Genomic DNA, 21,131 nt, shown 5'->3' on the forward strand with positions numbered 1-21,131 from the left:
CCTCCATCCCCACCCCCAACGGGGACTGGGGATCCCCAGCGGGGAATCGGGGATTTTTTTTCCTTATTTAATATGAAAAGTTTTACGTAAAGGAAAACTCTAAATATCAATTTTACCAGCATAAGTTTAAAGATTTTACAAAATATAAAAATATCCATAGATTGCATAAAAATACAAACAAATTTTCTACCAAATTTAAATAACTACATAAAAATGAACTAGAAAAAAATTATCAGATTGATATTTGAGATAAAGTAGATAAACTAAATAGAAAAAAAAAATTATACACGAGTTTAAATTAGATAAAAGAAAAAGAAAATTTGTAATTTCAACCAAGTAATTACTCATGAGTTAGGTTACTTGGATCAAGTATTATGTATTGTAAATTGTACAATAAATATATGTTTTGTATTATTTTTATATATTAATATATATCGGGGGCGGGTCTAGGGTCGTGGATTAAGGGTATCCCCATCCCCATCCCCACCGACTCTTTTTTATTCGGGGATTCCCCAGCCTCATCCCCATCCCCAGTCAACTTGGGGATTCCCCAGTCAAAACGGGTGCGGGTTTCGGGTTCCCCATCGGGTATGGGGGATTTTTCCATCCCTATAAACCATACCAATTGTGGTGAATAGGGAAATCACGAGAGCTTGAAGGTGTCGATTAGATCTACAATCAAGAGAAGTCGCAGTCGTCGATCGACACTGCAATTAAGAGGAGTCGCAGTCGCCAATTGAATCAGTGAGAGGAATTCCCTGGAGAAATATTTAAACTCACATGTTGAACAATCATCTTACACTCAGTCGGCAATTTCAGCATATTTGGGGAGCAAAAAAGGAAAAACAGAAGAACGATTCTGTAACACCCAAAAATTCAAGCCAATTTAAAACTTTTTAAACAACCCAAAAACCATTAGTTATTACAAACTTGTTTTCAAAATGTAAAATATCAGAGTATTCCAGAAACATAGTCATAAAAAGTGAGGAGCTGTATGATCACGCCTTTGCCCTGCCACGATCCCCTGATGCACCTAAAACAATAAACTGAAACTGTAAGCCCGAAAGCTTAGTGAGTTACCCCCAAAATACCGATACACATACAGTCCACATAACAATATCAGCAATATCATAACATGACAACTGAACAGAACACCACATAACGGGTCCACAGCCCTACAGACTGTAATACCCACGAGCCCACAGTACGAGTCTCCCTTAGCCTGTAACTGGAATGCTCCCGAGCCCACAGTACGAGTCTCCCTTAGCCCGTAATCATAACCAACTGAACAATATGTAATGGGTCCCCAGCTCCACAAACTGGATTACCCCCGAGCCCACAGTACGAGTCTCCCTCAGCCCGTAACCGGAATGCTCCCGAGCCCACAGTACGAGTCTCCCTTAGCCCGTAGCTGGAATGCTCCTAAGGTTTGTTGGCTACCGCACGAAGCAGTACAACCTCAACCCATCCCATATAACAAACACATAACATAACCACTAAGCATGCAATAATCACATAACATCACAAGTAGTCCTACAGGTCTACCTAACTGGCATAACCACTAGCATGCAACACTAACTCATACTCAACATCTAACACTACTAGGATAACATATCCAATGGGCCGGCCTTGGTGCCTTAGACCCCTTAGTATAGTGAGGATAACTCACCTGGCACTGCTGAAGTCCCGCTGATACCACTCCAGCTGCTGGTTGACAGATTCCCAAACTGTCAACATCAAACAACACCTAATTAATAATTGGGTTACAAGCCCAAGGTCCAACTCACACTACAAAAGCCCAAAAGTCAAATAATGGGTCAAAGCCCAACATATGGCCCAATTTTCCAAATTGGGCCCAGACCTTCACATGGTCTTTCCTTAAGGCCCATTTAATTATTCCAATCCAATTCCCATGGCCCAATATCACATAATCATAAAGGCCTAAACATGGCCCATCTATGGCCTAATGTTCAAAATTGGGCCCAAGTCCTCACATGGGCTTTATCCTAAAGCCCATCTAATTAATCTGGCCCATTAACTTGTTCTTGGATGGTCTATCAATAGTCTAATTGCCAAAGCCCAATAGGAAGGCCCAATCCAAAGCCCGAGTGAGATTAGGGCTTTCACATGAAATGATGATTAGGGTTAAGTGTTTCTTACTTAACCCATTAAGAACTTAATCCATTAAGTCCAATATTGCTTTTAGGTTAATTTTATCAATGATTATTATTTAATATTTCAAGTTATTAAATAATCTCGTGTGTGCCCCGATAAATTCTCAAAATTAGGGTTTTATGCCATTAGGGTTTTCCAAACCCTAATTAAGGTTCCCTACCCAATCTTGGCCCATTAATCAATTGGTTGGGCTTTTAGGTCACTTTGGGCCTCATTGGGCCCACTAGGGTTTCTTTGGGTCCATTAGGGTTTCATTGATCCCACATTGTCCAAACATCCCCCAAACAATGTCCAAACGCAATCAAAGCACACCGCCACCCGTCACGGCGGCCGGTGGCGGTAGGAGGCGGCAACCACCACCTACGGTGGTTGTGACAGATTTTCTTTACTATTCCGATGGATTACAAATTACAACACGATATTCAAATACACACACACTTACGAGAACACACACACACACACCCGACCAGCCTTGTGGCGGCGGGCGGTGGTTGGATGGTGGCAGCCACCATGGTTGGCGGCCATGGTGGTCCCTTACCCTTCTGGCCTACAATAACGATCTAAAAAAACGAATAGCAACAGCAACCCTTGATGAAATACACTAAACAAACGTAGCCACCCACCCGGTGGCGTAAGGCAGCAACACAAGAAGACTGGCAGCGGCGGCAGCCATGGCGGCGGATGGCATTGAACGAAACAGCGGGCAGCAGCATCAATTAACGGCGGCCATGGCCAGCCCCTCCTCACACTCGACGTTCCACCGTCGATCTTCCTCTTCCGCCGCAACAGAACAGCGATGACAGATGGCAGCGGAGATTGGGACATTTCCCCAACATCTCCTCGTCGGCAGATTGGAGCAGCAACGTCGCTGGATGCTCGGGAGCTTCTCGGCTTCTCTACTCGTCGGGAATGACGTCGACGGCAGCAGCAAGGCAGAACAATGGCTTCCAGACTCGACGATGCCACAACGGCTGAGGAGGCTTCAATGGTGGAGGCGGCTACCAGGAAAGAAGAAGGAGATGGCGGCTGGGGATATGAGAGTCCAGGGTTAGGGTTACAACAAAGTGACGGGTTTATACCCGTCCACATGCAAACTTTGTCCTTCATCCACTTCCAGCCCCTCCCCCCCCCCCCCCATATTCTTTTCAACTTCGATCCATTATTTACCAATTAAACCCCTTGTATAATAGTTCATTACAATTATAGTCCCAGAAGTTACCACTTGACCCCCAACATTCCAAAATCCTTTCAATCTAAGTCCAATAATTACCATGCACACCATGACTTTTAAAATCCTTTTTCAAATTAAATCCAGAACTTACACTTTTAACCCCCAACATCTAAAATTATTCATTTGGCTCCCCGAAACCAACTCCCAGCTAATTATTATTTGATTTGGGGCTATAATAATATAAAATAATAATATTAGAATTACTTCTCGGGGTTCCGGGTTCATCATTAATTATTCTATTTTAAATGGGATGTTACAATTCTCCCCCACTTAAAAATTGATTTCGTCCTCGAAATCGTTTCTTCTCATTCCTTACACGCCAACAACTTGAACTACAGTCCCGAGTATAACCCTAGCCCTTCCCGGGAAGTTGAAACCAACCCTCGCGAGGATCCTAAAACCTGAAAATAAACAAATCCCTTAGAATATAATCACATTTATTCAATCCGTAATCTGAAGTCTCGAGATAGTCTGGCTCCCTGACAGACTACCCACCCTGGATCATTGTCGAATGCATTGCACTTAACTCCCAACTGAATACTCAACTTCTGATAACCTGAGGTTCCCACTAGAAAACAGAATCACAAATCCAACACTTGCTAACTATGATCCTTTAGTTCCCGAACCACATACATATAATAACCGGCTCATAAGCACAATTACTCATACCTGGCCCAATCAGCCTCGGGCTGGAATACCAGGCATGCCTATGACGAGTCCAGTCATCCTCAGGATGGTGTACCCTCGTATCATACACAGGTTTGGCCCAAATCAACCGTCGGGTTGGCATACCAAACACATCAGGCCCAATCAATCATAGGGTCTGGTCATCCTCGGGATGGAATACCCTAGATCAGAATACCACAATGTACGAGCTCCGGTCTACACTCACAACTTGAAGTTCGGGGACCTACCCTTGTATTTCGTACTAAATCTTCTGATTCCTCGCAGCCGATTTCAGCTCGCTCGAACCTCAACAATGTGTCCATTCCGAAAGCGCTCCAACAGATGAATGAACTACTAAGATCACTAGGCCCACAACCTATGACTGGAATACCCACACAAGGTCCTCCGCATAGGTCTGGATTGCCTCTGAGCCCACAGCATGAGTCTGGTATGCCCCACCTGGCCCTCAGCTCATGACTGGAATGCTCCTGATAAACGATCAACCTTATCCAAAATAAAAGGCCTAACCAACATCCTTTAAAACACCAACTGCACCACAATGCTGAAATCCCACTATGCACGATCCACCTATAGAAAAAGTTGCTTACCCAAGCAAAACCCTGCAACCTTGGTTGCACACGACCCTAGAATAACATGATAGCCGAACTTTGAATCCAATTGCAAACTACATCCCAAACCTGATCAAGCACGTAAGCCGAACCAACCCTATTGCCACCTTGTATACCCGCCGTTACACATGAAGAATCACTACCATGTACATAATTGGGAATCCCTAACTCCACATTCACTCGCCACAAAGCCCATACTGGATCGAGACTGGTCCGATTCTACTAATACCAGAGCTAGTCCAAAAAAACTTCCAATATTATTCCCAAGGTTACCGAAAATCCGAGTCCGATAAGAATCAAAAGTCTATTCTACTACTGAGGGGAAACATACCCCAAAGACTTAGGAAATGTATGAACATTGCACAAGTAAATTGTTGACGCGTTCCTAGCTCCTCAACTGTCGCCTCTTGAATTTCCTTCGGAGAATTTCCCGTTTTCTGGGAGGTTCACCGATTAACGCCTGTCCGACCCTTCTTGAAACTGCAATCTGAACGGCAACAAACAAAACTTTCAATGGCTGACGCTCAACCTGAGAATTCCCAATTCTGCTATCAAGCATCGAGAAGACGCGATTCACATGCTGGGGAGTTTTAACGAACTCCCAACTCACACAACACTCAAACCAAGTAGCCACTAGGGTTGTCTTCCTTCCCGAAAACGATATGTAACTTATCTTAGTTTCAAAACCGATCCTATTTCCGCATCCCGGGACAATTCTCCCCCACTTAGATTCAACTAAGTCTTTACAATACATGAAAATTTGAGAATTCCCAATCCTTCTCACTTTCCAACGATCGATCTGATGACAACCAGACCTTTCCAACTAGTACTCCTTTACTAGCCAACCACAAGTGATCACACACTTATAAGAACTAGCTGAACCCTTCCTGAATCCCAGTGAAACCGACAGTCCCTAATTCTTGAATGATCCCACACTCAAATCTTGAAGTCCAAAAGATAGATGCTCCAACTAACATCTCAGCAACAAGCTACTTCCCTTGGCGTTTTCCTCCGCTAACCAATAACGGTTACTGAACTACTGAATCCTGACAATGGTGAATAACCATCCTGTGGGACCCTGTCCACGGACCTCCCACATAATACCCTTCTTCCCAAAGTGTTCCAACAATCCTACCGCTCTCGACTCTAGAACTCATATCATTCAAGGCCTCGCACCCTGACTCACTCACCAGCTCCATCATCCATAGCTGAACTGCAGTAGCTGAAACAACCTTTGCCCTAAACCGGGCTACCACTGCTCCCCAGGCATAGTCTACAATCCCAAGAGTGCAATAGATCGCACAATCATTCCATACCGTCTGATACAATATATCAAGGCAAACTGGACCTCCAAATACTTATGCCACATCGACCCACCTGCGCTTACCCGCGCTGAACTACTGTCGCCAATCTCGGCGACCAACTGACCCCGAGCTAGAATACAACCTGATCCTGGGGTCACAAGCCTGCTCAATCCTTCGAGCTCGTAAAGTGAAAGGGCACATTCCTTGCCCTAGAAAACAACATTTCAATCCTATCAATTAACCATTCTAATTCCAGCTGCATAACTCCAGCTGAACATAATCATTACTCCTTTCTGGAGTCCCCGCGACTCACATTCCGGCCTCGAGCAAACCCCCGAAGCCTCAAATCTAGAAACTCATGTGCTAGACTCTCCCGCTTAACCCGCGGAATGTAACAAGTACAGAACATCTCCCTGATCCCAAGTAACTGCAGCCCTCTACTCATTAGAATATGTCCCAGTAACAAGTCTCGGTACTGGAAAGCTCGACCAGCTCCTCCCCCTGCCGTCGTTACAACTGTTGAAGCTGCTGCGGCAGCTGTCCCAACAATGGCTGCATGACGCTTGACAAATACCCAACCATGGCGGTCTTAATAGACCGAAACATCCCCGGAAACTGTCCCCAAATAAACTCGATCACCTCCTCCCGGATGATCTCACTGACACGGTCCTTTGACAATGCTGGCCTATCCTGGCTGCCAGCTCCCGATCCTAACCTGGATCCGGCCTCAAGCCGTCTCGTAACCACCATTCTGGTAGACACCAGAAAGATCTCTGATAATCCATACAATGACAGGGGACCAACTCCCAACCCAACCCTAGGGATTGTGACTTACTTGACACGCGTATGGGTCCTGTGCTTTTAGTAGTATGGGCCCCTACTACCTTCCACACCTACCCATATTTGTCTCAAGTATTACCACAACGCCCTAACTGAATACACAACATGGCGAGCACTCAATCCTCACTCCTAGAGGAATGCTAAATATCTCATAACTGGCCTCCCGGCCTCACACAACCCACCCATCCATGAAACTTTCACCAACCCTGCAGTACTAGTGTATGCTAGCCATACACAACGCTGGACCCTATAGACTTTCGAATATCCAATCCTACCCTATGCTCCCAATCAAACAAGAACAGAACATAAGGCCAAATCAAACATTCTCAGGCTATAAGATCTTAATTATGTATGACCGTGATGCATACACTAAGCAACTACAGTAATGATGTCAATCTCATATAAAGGAAACCCTAGGCTAGCAGGCATCATGTAATCAGACAATTCTATCATGCAATTCCTGAAGATCCCTAGCCTAGCACTAACATGATGTTCTAACATATCACATAATCACATTTTTATGGTATTTTGGGGTCTACTTACTGGCTTCGGCTGATCGTACACCCTGCATCCTCCTTTACTTATTTTGAAAACCTTTTTGAAAAAATCATTTTGAAATCCTTTCCTTGATTTGAGACTGGAGTTACACGAGTGTTCCTCCAATTCACTCAAACCAAGGCTCTGATACCAACTTGTAACACCCAAATATTCAAGCCAATTTAAAACTTTTTAAACAACCCAAAAACCATTAGTTATTACAAACTTGTTTTCAAAATGTAAAATATTAGAGTATCCCAGAAACATAGTCATAAAAAGTGAGGAGCTGTACGATCACGCCTTTGTCCTGCCACGATCCCCTGATGCACCTGAAACAATAAACTGAAACTGTAAGCCCGAAAGCTTAGTGAGCTACCCCCAAAATACCGATACACATACAGTCCACATAACAATATCAGCAATATCATAACATGACAACTGAACAGAACAGCACATAATGGGTCCACAGCCCTATAGACTGTAATACCCACGAGCCCACAGTACGAGTCTCCCTTAGCCTGTAACTGGAATGCACCCGAGCCCACAGTACGAGTCTCCCTTAGCCCATAATCATAACCAACTGAACAATATGTAATGGGTCCCCAGCTCCACAGACTGGATTACCCCTGAGCCCACAGTACGAGTCTCCCTCAGCCCGTAACTGGAATGCTCCCGAGCCCACAGTACGAGTCTCCCTTAGCCCGTAGCTGGAATGCTCCTAAGGTTTGTTGGCTACCGCACGAAGCAGTACAACCTCAACCCATCCCATATAACAAACACATAACATAACCACTGAGCATGCAATAATCACATAACATCACAGGTAGTCCTACAAGTCTACCTAACTGGCATAACCACTAGCATGCAACACTAACTCATACTCAACATCTAACACTACTAGGATAACATTACCAATGGGCCGGCCTTGGTGCCTTAGACCCCTTAGTATAGTGAGGATAACTCACCTGGCACTGCTGAAGTCCCGCTGATACCACTCCAGCTGCTGGTTGACAGATTCCCGAACTGTCAACATCAAACAACACCCAATTAATAATTGGGTTACAAGCCCAAGGTCCAACTCACACTACAAAAGCCCAAAAGTCAAATAATGGGTCAAAGCCCAACATATGGCCCAATTTTCCAAATTGGGCCCAGACCTTCACATGGTCTTTCCTAAAGGCCCATTTAATTATTCCAATCCAATTCCCATGGCCCAATATCACATAATCATAAAGGCCTAAACATGGCCCATCTATGGCCTAATTTTCCAAATTGGGCCCAAGTCCTCACATGGGCTTTATCCTAAAGCTCATCTAATTAATCTGGTCCATTAACTTGTTCTTGGATGGTCTATCAATAGTCTAATTGCCAAAGCCCAATAGGAAGGCCCAATCCAAAGCCCGAGTGAGATTAGGGCTTTCACATGAAATGATGATTAGGGTTAAGTGTTTCTTACTTAACCCATTAAGGACTTAATCCATTAAGTCCAATATTGCTTTTAGGTTAATTTTGTCAATGATTATTATTTAATATTTCAAGTTATTAAATAATCTCGTGTGTGCCCCGATAAATTCTCAAAATTAGGGTTTTATGCCATTAGGGTTTTCTAAACCCTAATTAAGGTTCCCTACCCAATCTTGGCCCATTAATCAATTGGTTGGGATTTTAGGTCACTTTGGGCCTCATTGGGCCCACTAGGGTTTCTTTGGGTCCATTAGGGTTTCATTGATCCCACATTGTCCAAACATCCCCCAAACAAGGTCTAAACGCAATCAAAGCACACCGCCACCCAACACGGCGGCCGGTGGAGGTAGGAGGCGGCAACCACCACCTACGGTGGTTGTGACAGATTTTCTTTACTATTCCGATGGATTACAAATTACAACACGATATTCAAATACACACACACACTCACGAGAACACACACACATACACCCGACCAGCCTTGTGGCGGCGGGCGGTGGTTGGATGGTGACAGCCACCATGGCTGGCGGCCATGGTGGTCCCTTACACTTCTGTCCGACAATAACGATCTAAAAAAACGAATAGCAACAGCAACCCTCGATGAAATACACCAAACAAACGTAGCCACCCACCCGGTGGCGTAAGGCAGCAACACAAGAAGACTGGTAGCGGCGGCAGCCATGGCGGCGGATGGCGTTGAACGAAACAGCGGGCAGCAGCATCAATTAACGGCGGCCATGGCCAGCCCCTCCTCACACTCGACGTTCCACCGTCGATCTTCCTCTTCCACCGCAACAGAACAGCGATGACATATGGCAGTGGAGATTGGGACATTTCCCCAACATCTCCTCGTCGGCAGATTAGAGCAGCAACGTCGCTGGATGCTCGGGCGCTTCTCGGCTTCTCTACTCGTCGGGAATGACGTCGACGGCAGCAGCAAGGCAGAACAATGGCTTCCGGACTCGGCGATGCCACAACGGCTGAGGAGGCTTCAATGGTGGAGGCGGCTACCAGGAAAGAAGAAGGAGATGGCGGCTGGGGATATGAGAGTCCAGGGTTAGGGTTACAACAAAGTGACGGGTTTATACCCGTCCACATGCAAACTTTGTCCTTCATCCACTTCCAGCCCCTCCCCCCCCATATTATTTTCAACTTCGATCCATTATTTACCAATTAAACCCCTTGTATAATAGTTCATTACAATTATAGTCCCAGAAGTTACCACTTGACCCCCAACATTCCAAAATCCTTTCAATCTAAGTCCAATAATTACCATGCACACCATGACTTTTAAAATCCTTTTCAAATTAAATCCAGAACTTACACTTTTAACCCCCAACATCTAAAATTATTCATTTGGCTCCCCGAAACCAACTCCCAGCTAATTATTATTTGATTTGGGGCTATAATAATATAAAATAATAATATTAGAATTACTTCTCGGGGTTCCGGGTTCATCATTAATTATTCTATTTTAAATGGGATGTTACAGATTCATACCTGAAGCGACAGTGGAGCCGGAGGTGTGGGTGGATGGCGCCAGAGATGCAAATTTGGAGAGCCGCCGGAGGTTTGAGAATCGAGAAAGAAGAAAAGGATCGAGAAAGAAGGGGTTTTCAGCCGGTGCATTATGCGAGCGTACCCCTTGATCCCGTTGAAGAACTTGAGACGTTTTTGATGAAGGAAACCCATAGATGTTTTTGATGAAGGTAACACGCTTTGGATCTTCTAATTCTCGGTCGTGGGCCTAGACATCTTTGCCCCTCTACTACCAGTCCAACCCAACACAGATGGATCTTGAGTTGAATAATGCACTGGGATAGAGTACCGACCGACGGAAATAACCCATCCTCAACGTCGTTGAGGAATTAGATTATTGCAGAACATAACAAGATAACAAAAGCACTTACAGGAACTTCAAGTATGAGGCGGGGTTTTAGGGTTTCTTTTGATCGATGATTATTTTAGGAACTTCAAGTATGAAATTATCGATCTTTTACCCACGATGCTTTTAGGGTTTCTTTTGATTGAAGAGGATTTTACAACATACTAAGAAGAAGAAGGACGAGAGTATCAAGGCGGGGCTTTTTATTTTTTGGATTTCATTTCCCCCTTGGCAATTAAAAAATTGGAGAATGCGCGTTCATAAAGAAAAATATAAAGCGACAGTTTTAGACGACACGCTTTTTTATGACAGGTACCCTCCTTGTTTTTAATTTTTTTGTTGGACACTATATTTAGGGCACGCACAAATGCGTGTCCTCTATCCTTCAAATTTTACAAAACTGACATTATCTTTTAGGGCACGCACAAATGCACGTCCTCTATCAGCGAGTGTCATTGTTTGCGCGTCATTAAAGGGTTGTTTTCTAGTAGTGTTTTAAACGGCAACATTGAACTCATTTTTGTTCCATCTGACGGTGAAATTGCTGATGTCTTTACTAAGGCATTAGACGAAACCAAATTCAATGGTTTTCTAAACAAGATGGGTATGATGATGTCGGATCCTCAGTTCTTTCAAGAGACTTGTTTTCTCTGATGATAACATCAGTTAGAAAATTGGTTCGAAAGGTAAAAACTCTTTTTATCTCGGAACTATTGTCTCTCGGAATACATAGGATCTTTTTACTTGTCTTTATTTCTAACCACCACTTGAGTTTTAATTTGTACAGTTCATCTTATCATTTGATGTCCATAGTCCACATAGTCACAATAATCAAATTTTCTCCTCGGAATTTACTTCATAAAGTCATTCCGGAATTCCAATCCGGAAAGGTATTGCATTCTATACTTCGAAATTCTTTCAAATCTCACTCTGAAAGTTTTTCAAATCTTGTTCCGGAAATTATTTCAAATCTCACTCCGGAACATCAAATTAACCATTTCGGAATTTCACTTTTTGTTCTGGACATATTTCTCAAAACCTTTTTCGGAATCATTAAAATCTTTACTCCAGAATTTTTCAAAAGATTTCTGCTCCGGAATTCAAATATGTTTGACTCTGGAATCTCAAAGTTTCACTCCGGATTGTTCATATTCCGGACCTTTTACTTCAAACTTCCATGATCCGAAACTCACCTCTTTACCCTCCTGTTCTCAAACTGTCCGGAATCAATCATCCAGAAGTCTAAAGGTTTTAAGATGATATTCTCTTAAACGGTTACTTTTAAAAGATGCTTATCGTGTTCCTTGAAATCTGTGCCACGTTTGCACGTCCTTTAAAGCAAACATCCCATCGTCGTTTGATGGTTTCTATTCCTCACTTCAATCCATAGAAACCTTTCATCATCATTAGTAAATTCACCCCCAAAAGCGACAACATATTAAATGCGACCCTTTTCCATTTCGGATCATTATCATTACCCTTTCTGACCCGACCCGTTTCCATCACCTATATAAAATTTGCTAAAACTCCATTTGCCTCTTTACGCGCTCAAACTCTCCAAAATTCCCAAATTCGTCTGTGTTCATCGTGTTCTTCAAGCTATTACCAACCTTCATCAATGGCATCTCAATCTTCTTCTCCAAAACTTGCTGCAGCTGCTTCAACACCCAAGAAATCTGTCACCAAGAAGAAATCCTCCAAAGGATCATCATCCTCACAATCATCTGAGTACTTTCTTTGAGACACAACACACATTTTCTCGATAAATCCCTTGGATTTTGATGAACCCTTTAGAGTGATGATCGAGTTCATTGCTCATCATCCCATATCCATCCCACTCACCAAAATCCCAGAACCTCCTCTACCACTCAGTCTTTTGCACACTGCCTTTACAAGATTCAAGATCGACAATGGTGTTCTCGAAACAAAGATCACAGGTGATAGGATCGTGCCCATCCATAAATCCACATTCCTCAGGGCTAATGGTGTCGATGAAAACCCTGAAGGGTTTAAGGTTCAGGAACCAACTACTGAAGAATTCCAACAATTCCTGAATCACATTGGGTACAATCAAGACTACAAGGCCAAGGACTTCAAGAAATCGGAAGTTTCAGGTCTTTGTACCGTGTTGATGCATTTCATCATTCGAGGGTTTTCCAGTAAGTATGGTGGTACGGACACCCTGAGCAAGGACTGGCTGTACATAGTATACAGCATCTATTACGGACGCAGCAACACAGTCGATCTTCCGGAGGTGTTATGGCAGGACTTCCGGAAATTTGCGATCAAAAGGAAGAGCAATGAAATCTCAAGCCCTAGGTTTTGGGCCCTGACGCTTCAAGAGCTTTACAGAGAAAGGTCCGAACCAATTCCAGTTGCATCAATTCCGAAAGAGGTATATCTTTCTTTGAAAAATGTTAAGCATTATAGAGTTCTGGACCAATCTTCCTTTGGTTCTGTTAGACACCTTCCGGACCACATGTTGGCCTTAATTCCTTTTGAATCGATTTACCTGAAACATCACTTAGAGACTTCGGTTGTGTTCAACCCAACACAACCTGCCTCGGTCTCTATTGAGCCCACTCCGGAAGAGGCCAATCCCTTTGTGTCTGGAGGAAAGATTAAAAAGGCTGCTAAAAGGAAGTCTTCTCCCACCAAGTCAAAGCCTAAAAAGAGATCCAAAGTCAGCTCTTCCTCTCAACAAGAAGGAGCTCATGACATTCAGGATGACTCTGGCCTTCCGAACACCCCACTAACCCACTCATCTGAGGTACCCCTCAATGTTTCAAAAGCACACGCACACACTCACGGGGAGTCTGCACACAATCCACCCTCAACTTCTCAACAAGGTGATGCCGGTGTTGAACAAAGTTCCTTACCCCTGGAACAAACCCACGTGTCACATTTGTTATCCCAACTTCTTCCACACGCACACACTCTGGAACCCCTGTTCCGGACCCCAAGCATTCCGAGGCTGGAGTTGTCCCTCCAATCTCAGGTGCATCAATTGGTCTGATACCCGGTAAGGGTACAGGACGACCAGGAATTAATGATCCTTTGTGGGAAGATTTTGTGAACATGGCACACTCGAGGCACTCGGAACTTACAAGATCTCAGGTTGATGCCACTCTCATTTCCATGCAGAACCGGGCAATTCAGAGCAATCTTCCTTATGTTGCTCCTTCAGGCGATATTACTGATCTTGAGTTCACTTTCGGAGAAACTCCCAAGACTCCACCTCATACTTCCACTCAACCAGCTTCAGATGATGAATTTTCCGAAGAAGTGCTGCTAACCAAAGATGATGCGTATGTTGCTGATACAAACGTGTTCTCTTTTGTTTAACTACACTCCAAGCCGTCCTCATCCAAGTCTGCTTTTGATTTCGGATCCCCCTCCTCCACTCGTGACAATGAATCAGATTCGACTCAGAAACTTCATGATGATGTAGCTACCACCAAACCTGGTCCCTCGGTTACTCCAATCAATCTGAAATCTCTGAAACACAAGCCTCAATATTCCAGCTCAGACAACAAATCCTCAGCAAGAGACCACATTGATCCGTTTGCTCTCTTGGATATTCAAACCAATGTGTCGGACACTATGAAGAAGGTCAATTCTCTTGAAACTTCCGTAGTAGGGCTTAACTCCAAACTTGATGAGAAAGTCTCCGGACTGGATTCGAAGCTTGATGCCATCCTTAAAGCTCTGTCTGAAGCCAACAATTCCGGACCTACTATGGATGAACGTGAAGCCCGGTTGGATCAACTCATCTCCCTAAGGCTCAAGCATACTGTTGAGGAAGTCGAAAAAAAGTATGATGAGAGTGTTGATCATTACCTTGATACAATAACGAAAATGTTGAAGGTTCATGACGATATGTTGAATGCTTCCAATGAACTTATAAAGCAAACACATATTTGTCATGAGAAGCAGATCCAACGCCTAGAAAAGGAGATTCGGAAGAAGGATGAGATGAATCTCATCATACAACAAGTCCTCCTCAAACTTCTTCGTTCATGCTGGAACATTGTGGATGTTCCAAACCAAAAGTTTGATGAGACGATCTCTATACTCTCCTCCTTTTTCAACCATCTCAAAGCTCAAGCCCCCACTGCTGATGCTTATGACACCCTCACCCTTCAATTCAACACCAGCTTTCTGAAGGTGTTCGAGAAATCTTCCGACATGAAGGAGTCACTTATGCTTGCTTCGGTTGTCAGGCCTACCTGTGCAAGAGGGCGAGAAGGTCCAAGTCAACCTTGGAAGACTGCCTCGGAATTCCAACTCCGAGATGAAGATGAAGATTCCGATGATGAAGTCCAAGTTCTCTCCGGACTTTTAGGAAATGATGATAATGATGATGATGGAAGTGGTGAAGATGAAATTGAGTATGTCTCCAATGTCGTCATTGGGATTCTAGCTCACAAGAAATTTACTACCAAAGTGCTTTCGGAGGAAGAGCAGAGAACCTGGTCCGCAGTCTCATGGCCATCCACTCAACCGGAGGTATTTCAAAGAAGTGTTCAAATGGCCAAAGCTGAGACCAAGCTAATGGTTGATGCTTTCCGAGCCACTCCATCCATGATGCCACCAATTCCGGCTCCAAAAATTGCTCCTATAGATGAAGGTTCTCCCCTCCGGACACCAGACGACATTCCGAAAGAACCTCTTCCTTCCTCTCCTCCAAAGTTCACTATTGATGAGAACATGATGCATGTCATATCCGTTCTTAACAAAGACAAAGGCAAGAAGCCCATCACGGAAGAATATCAAGCTCTACACTCCGGACCTCCACCAAAGCAAAAATTCAGATGGTCTCAGGAGGAAATCAACAAAGCATTAGAGGATAGCATCTGCATCCAAGCTCTCAAAGACAATCCTGATCCGATGCGCGGTATCTCTCCTCTATGCTGAGAAGGTATTCTTCGTGATGCGGATATAGTACCTTTCATGTACTACGACATCCCGACAACTGATTCGGAACAACTTGATCTGCCTCTCTCTCCATATAGCAAATTCTACATCAAGTTTGCTCCTCTCCACCCAAATAACGATCCGGAGATGATCATCCGGACAGAGCGTGAAAGATTGAAAACATTCTACTCCAAGAACGCACAACCTCAAAAGGAAGTGTGGACAAGGAAAAGTATAACAAAGATCTCTGGGTTCGGAAGAAAGATCTTGGTGAAGTATGAACTTAACTGTCCATTGTTCCGGTATCATATCATCCGGAACAAACCAGCATATCGCACCATCACTGATGCTGACTTTCTTGCAATGAATCTGAATGATGTCCTTACCATTGCTGCTCATCTCCGGAGTCTTCAAAGAGATGACATCAGCATGGGTGCTTACCACGCAGCTCTAGGCTTTCTCAAGGATTATGTCGCGGAATTTTGTCGATGCGACTATGAGCTTGCTCACCTGTTCGGAACTGGAGATTTTGTTGCGAAGATTGATTATGTGCTTCCTGAAGCTGAACTGCTAGTAGAAGGACCTATTGATGATTCGGTCCTAGGGTTTGTGTACAAGACAAAGAAGACCAACAAAAAGGACTTTTTCCGAGTCCTTGACAAACACCTAATTCGGACTAGAGCCCTCAAGAAATTCATCAGTCGAGCATCCAGGTCCGAAGCTTCTGAACATGTCAAGACAACGTTTGTGAATCAATTGTAGTGGTATGTTGAACTCAGGAATTGGCTATTTAGAGCTTACATGTTCATCAAGGAAGAAGCGAACTAATAATGACTTGATTGCTAAGTTCACTTAGGAGGGGAGATTGTTGGAACCTAAAAGTGAACCTCTAGCAATCCCAATCGCCCTTGAAGATCTGATGTCAGTCAAAGTTCCAAAATGAAGTAGTTGGTGTCCGTACTTGAAGCTTTGCTCCGGAATTACTTTTGTATCCGGACTTGAAGACATGCTCCGGATGAGAAGATCAGTTGAAGGCATTCCGGAATGAACTATGTGTCCGGAATGTTTGTCTTTCCGAATCAATGTTTTGTCTTTGTTCATTTATTGTATTTGTCTTTAGCTTGATTTAACTCGTCATAGGACTTAGTCTCTTTTGTCAAACACGGATATTCAGAGTGTCAGAAGTAACTCTTTATCTAGTCCTATGTATGTAATCAGTCAGTACTATGTACCTTGTTCTCCTATTTATAGGAGCTTTCAAATTTAAATCAAATGACGGATCATTCAAACATATTTAGCAACATTCCAATTTACTTCACTTATTCTCTCAAACATTCTTCTTGTTCTTCATTTATTATTTTTACCTTTATCATTATCTTCTCTCTTCATTTATGTATTGAATATTTTGTTGAATGCATTAACTCAGATTTGACTGGTTTTACCAGACTTGACTGGAATATCTCTTAGTAAGCAGACATTGATCTTAAGCATTCATTCAAGGTTTGAGTTTTCAAACCTTGTCCCTCCGCATCTGATCATCCTTGTTCTCACATAGAGTGGTGAGAGGCTTGGCCATTTTTGGAGGAGTTCTCGATGAATCTCTGAAAACAGTCTGCAAGCCCTATGAATTGATTTACTTCGGTTGGCGTCGTTGGTGTTTTCCAATCCTTAACCGCTTCAATATTTGCGGGATTGACATGAATCCATTTGCTATTGACCACATGACTGAGAAAATTCACTTCGTTAATCCAGAACTCAAACTTAGATAACTTTGCATAAAGTTTATCTTTTCTTAACAGTTCCAAAATTAAACGCAAGTGTTGGCCATATTCTTCCTTAGTTCATTAATATATCAATATGTCGTTGATGAAAACGATCACGAATTTATCCAGATAGGGTTTACACACCCGTTTCATAAGGTCCATGAATACGGATGGTGCGTTGGTCAGGCCGAATGGCATAACCAGAAACTCGTAGTGACTGGACCGAGTCCTGGATGTTGTCTTTGGAATGTCTTCTTCTTGGAATCTGATTTGATGATAGTCGGATCTTAGATTAATCTTTGAGTAGTAGTAGGATCCTTGTAGCTAATTGAACAAGTCATCAATCCTCGGTAGTGGTTATCGGTTTTTGATGGTGAGTTTGTTCAACTCTCGATAGTCGATGCACATCTTGAACGATCCATCCTTCTTTTTGACAAACAATACCAGAGCTCCCCATGGAGAAAATGTTGGTCGGATAAAGATTTTGTCAAGAAGTTCCTTAAGTTGACTAGATAGTTCTTGCATTTTCCATGGACCCATGTGATAAGGAGATCTTGCTACTGGCATTGCACCCGTGATTAGGTCGATTCGGAATTTGACCTGTCTGACTGAAGGTACTCCAGGTAGATCCTATGGAAATACGTTTTGGTATTCTCACACTTGCAGTATGTCTTTGATTTCCTTACCTTTTCCTTGCATATCCACCACGTGTGCCAAGAAAGCGAATCATCTCTTCTACAAACACCTTCTTGCCTTCATGCAAGATATGATTCCTAGATTCTTTCCAGATTTATCTCCGTAAACCACGAGGGCTTCATTATTGGGTAAAGGTAGTCGTATGGCTTTTTCGTAATATAAAATATATGCTCGATGAAGTGATAACCAATCCATTCTGATGATCACATCAAGACTTCCGACGGTCATAGGTATTAGGTTGACATGAAAGACGTGGTTATTCAGGGTTAGAATGCAACTAGTGAGTATTTCTAAGGTGCTTTCTAACTGGTTGTTTTCCACATCTACCGTATAAGCTTTGTTAACTTTGCATCATTTATAATTAATCATGCTTCTAAGTTATGGGAAAATAAATCTTCTTTTGCCACTAGTATCAAATAATATGGAAGCATAAATAGTGATGCTAGGAAACGTACCAGTGACCATAGTTGGTTCCTAGCGAGCATCTCCAGCACCTATCACAAATTTTATTCCTTTTCCATCCTGTTCCTTCAATTTCGGGGAGTACTTCTTGAAATGCCCTGGTTGATTGCATTCGAAGCAACTTCGGCTTCCTCCTACAGCAGTGTTTGAGGTTGTATTGTTTGGGGCCTTCATGCAGTACTTAGAGTTGTGACCTCTCAAGTTACAGATGCTGCAGGCCATGTAACTTCTGACATGGTAGAAATAGCACTTGGTATAGTGGGGTAATTCCCAGAGTAGGGGTTTGATGGGGTGGGAGTGTTTGTGATTACGGTGTACACAACCACAAGTTCTAGAATGGGTTGGTTATGCTTGAATTTCTCCTTTGACTTGCCATGGAACTTCCTTTTTGTACTCCCAGCCTGGTTCTTTCCTTGTTTGTGAGGTCATGGTACCCTGATGGATACACTGCTCAGTCAATTGAAAGGTCAATTGCTTAGCACTATCAAAGGTAGTGGTTCTGGATGCAGTAAACAGACCTTGAACTAGTGAGGCTAATCCCCAGATGTACCTTTTGGTCTCTTTGTTTTCTGGGTTCACCATTCCCGGGCAAAGGTTTGTAAGGTCGTTAAATCGGGAGGTGTAAGCAGTCACCTCTAATCCTTTCATGGTAAGGTTCCAAATTATAGAGAGTGATTGATTCCAGAAATCCTATAGATTTCCAAATTATAGAAAGAGAATTGAAATCCTACCGATTTCAAATGATAGAGAAAGAAGTTTGGAGACAACTGAATGATCGATTGGGAACTATGGGTTTCTTTGCTATGATGGTAGCGGAGCTATTGGTTCTTTGTTCTACTTTTGGTTTAGGCTAACTAGGAAAATCTGAATGTTATCTCATATTTTTAAGTATTTAAAATGTATACGTTGTTTTGGAGTTGATATAACGTTTCTAAGGTACTAGGTTTCTGCAGCGAATCTTGAGAACATCCTTCACCCATTAAAACTTTCAATCATTGTAGTCTTTCAAACTCCTCGCTCAAGGTTGGTTGAGCACTGGCCCGACCATAAATAACATAGGCATATGTTACAGGTTTATTTATGGTGTGGATTATGTACGATACTAACATTAGTTGAGGTGTTTGACCTAAAGGGTTGAGTTGGTACTTTTAGTTGGAGGTATGTTAGAAGTTTATTAATTGTTCTCATCGCGGATTAGAGTATATATATAACTCTTATATATTATTGTTGGTGAGGTTTGCAGTATTATTAGTGTTTTTTTTTTGTACTCCGAGACTACGAAGTACAGATGAGGGCCAAATAGGAAACACCGGAGGGCAGGACCATTTTAGCAATTAAGCCATTCTGAAATCCAACAACCCTATGCGGCCCTTCAAACCAGATTCCTCGTACCGTAAGTAGAAATAAGTAGTGTAATTAATAATGATACTTTTATTATAAGCTAGTTGCTATAGTTGTATTCTTCTTTTGAGGATACAAATTCTCTATAGCCAATTTAGCTCTGATACCAATCTGTCACACCCCCGGTCGAGACAGCAGAGCACGACGGGCTGTGCGACTAAGTTCATGGATCACAGGTAAACTGAATATATAGCACAAGTACAACAATAAATAAAATAGCATTTGTGTTCCATCTTGATATTTGAATACAACGTTTTTAAAAATAATAATAGTACATGAATTGCCTTAACAGATAGGCAGATATTAAAATCGCCAGTAAACTAGGTCACCTGTAATCCAATCTGTCTTGAATGTCTGTTTAGTGATTTCCTGAGAATACATGTAGTTTTGAGGGTCAACACAAGGCAGATAATAATAGTCCTATAACCAAGTTATGTGACTGTATGTACCCCCTACATCGCTTCATTATAAGCTATAGTAACGATTGTAGACACTTATCACCTGCTTCGATTGATCGGTCGAGGTTGTAGCTAGCAACCGCAGGTGGGGATGTCAACCCCGTATAGATCTGTACATATGTATCTCGCTCTGAAGATTAACGGTTATAGTAGTGTGGGTATGCTAAGTGTTTAGACTTAGCTAATGAATATAGTCTCACTAAAAAGCCCTTAACTAAGGTATGTGAATAGCTCTCAGTCCTAACTTATTTGTGGATAAGTCACTAGGCATAATGAATTTCATTGTATAAAGTTTATAAAAGCCGAGTATGTTTGCTATGTATGCAAAAGTGTAATGTACTTGCTTTTATAAATGAGGTACGTTCCAAAGTAATGAACATAAGTACATGTATAAACTATAAGTTATAATAATTATAACTTGTCTAAATATGTGTTTAAACATATATATATATATATATATATATATATATATATATATATATATATATATATATATATATATATATACATGCATGGTAAGAGTTTAACTATTGAAGTAATAGAAAGGTGGCAATGTCACATATCATATGTATATGTATTTGAAAGACAAAACAGGAAAATTAATCTACAATGTCGATTTTGTCCCTATTTTAGAAAAAATCTAGAAAAAATCATCGTGAGTTGGAACTAGTATCCGAAAACTCTCAAGATGTAGAAATTGAGT

The sequence above is a fragment of the Lactuca virosa genome, chromosome 5 (genome assembly GCF_052849685.1).
Source record: "Lactuca virosa cultivar CGN04683 chromosome 5, Lactuca_virosa_CGN04683_v6, whole genome shotgun sequence".
Taxonomy (NCBI): domain Eukaryota; kingdom Viridiplantae; phylum Streptophyta; class Magnoliopsida; order Asterales; family Asteraceae; genus Lactuca; species Lactuca virosa.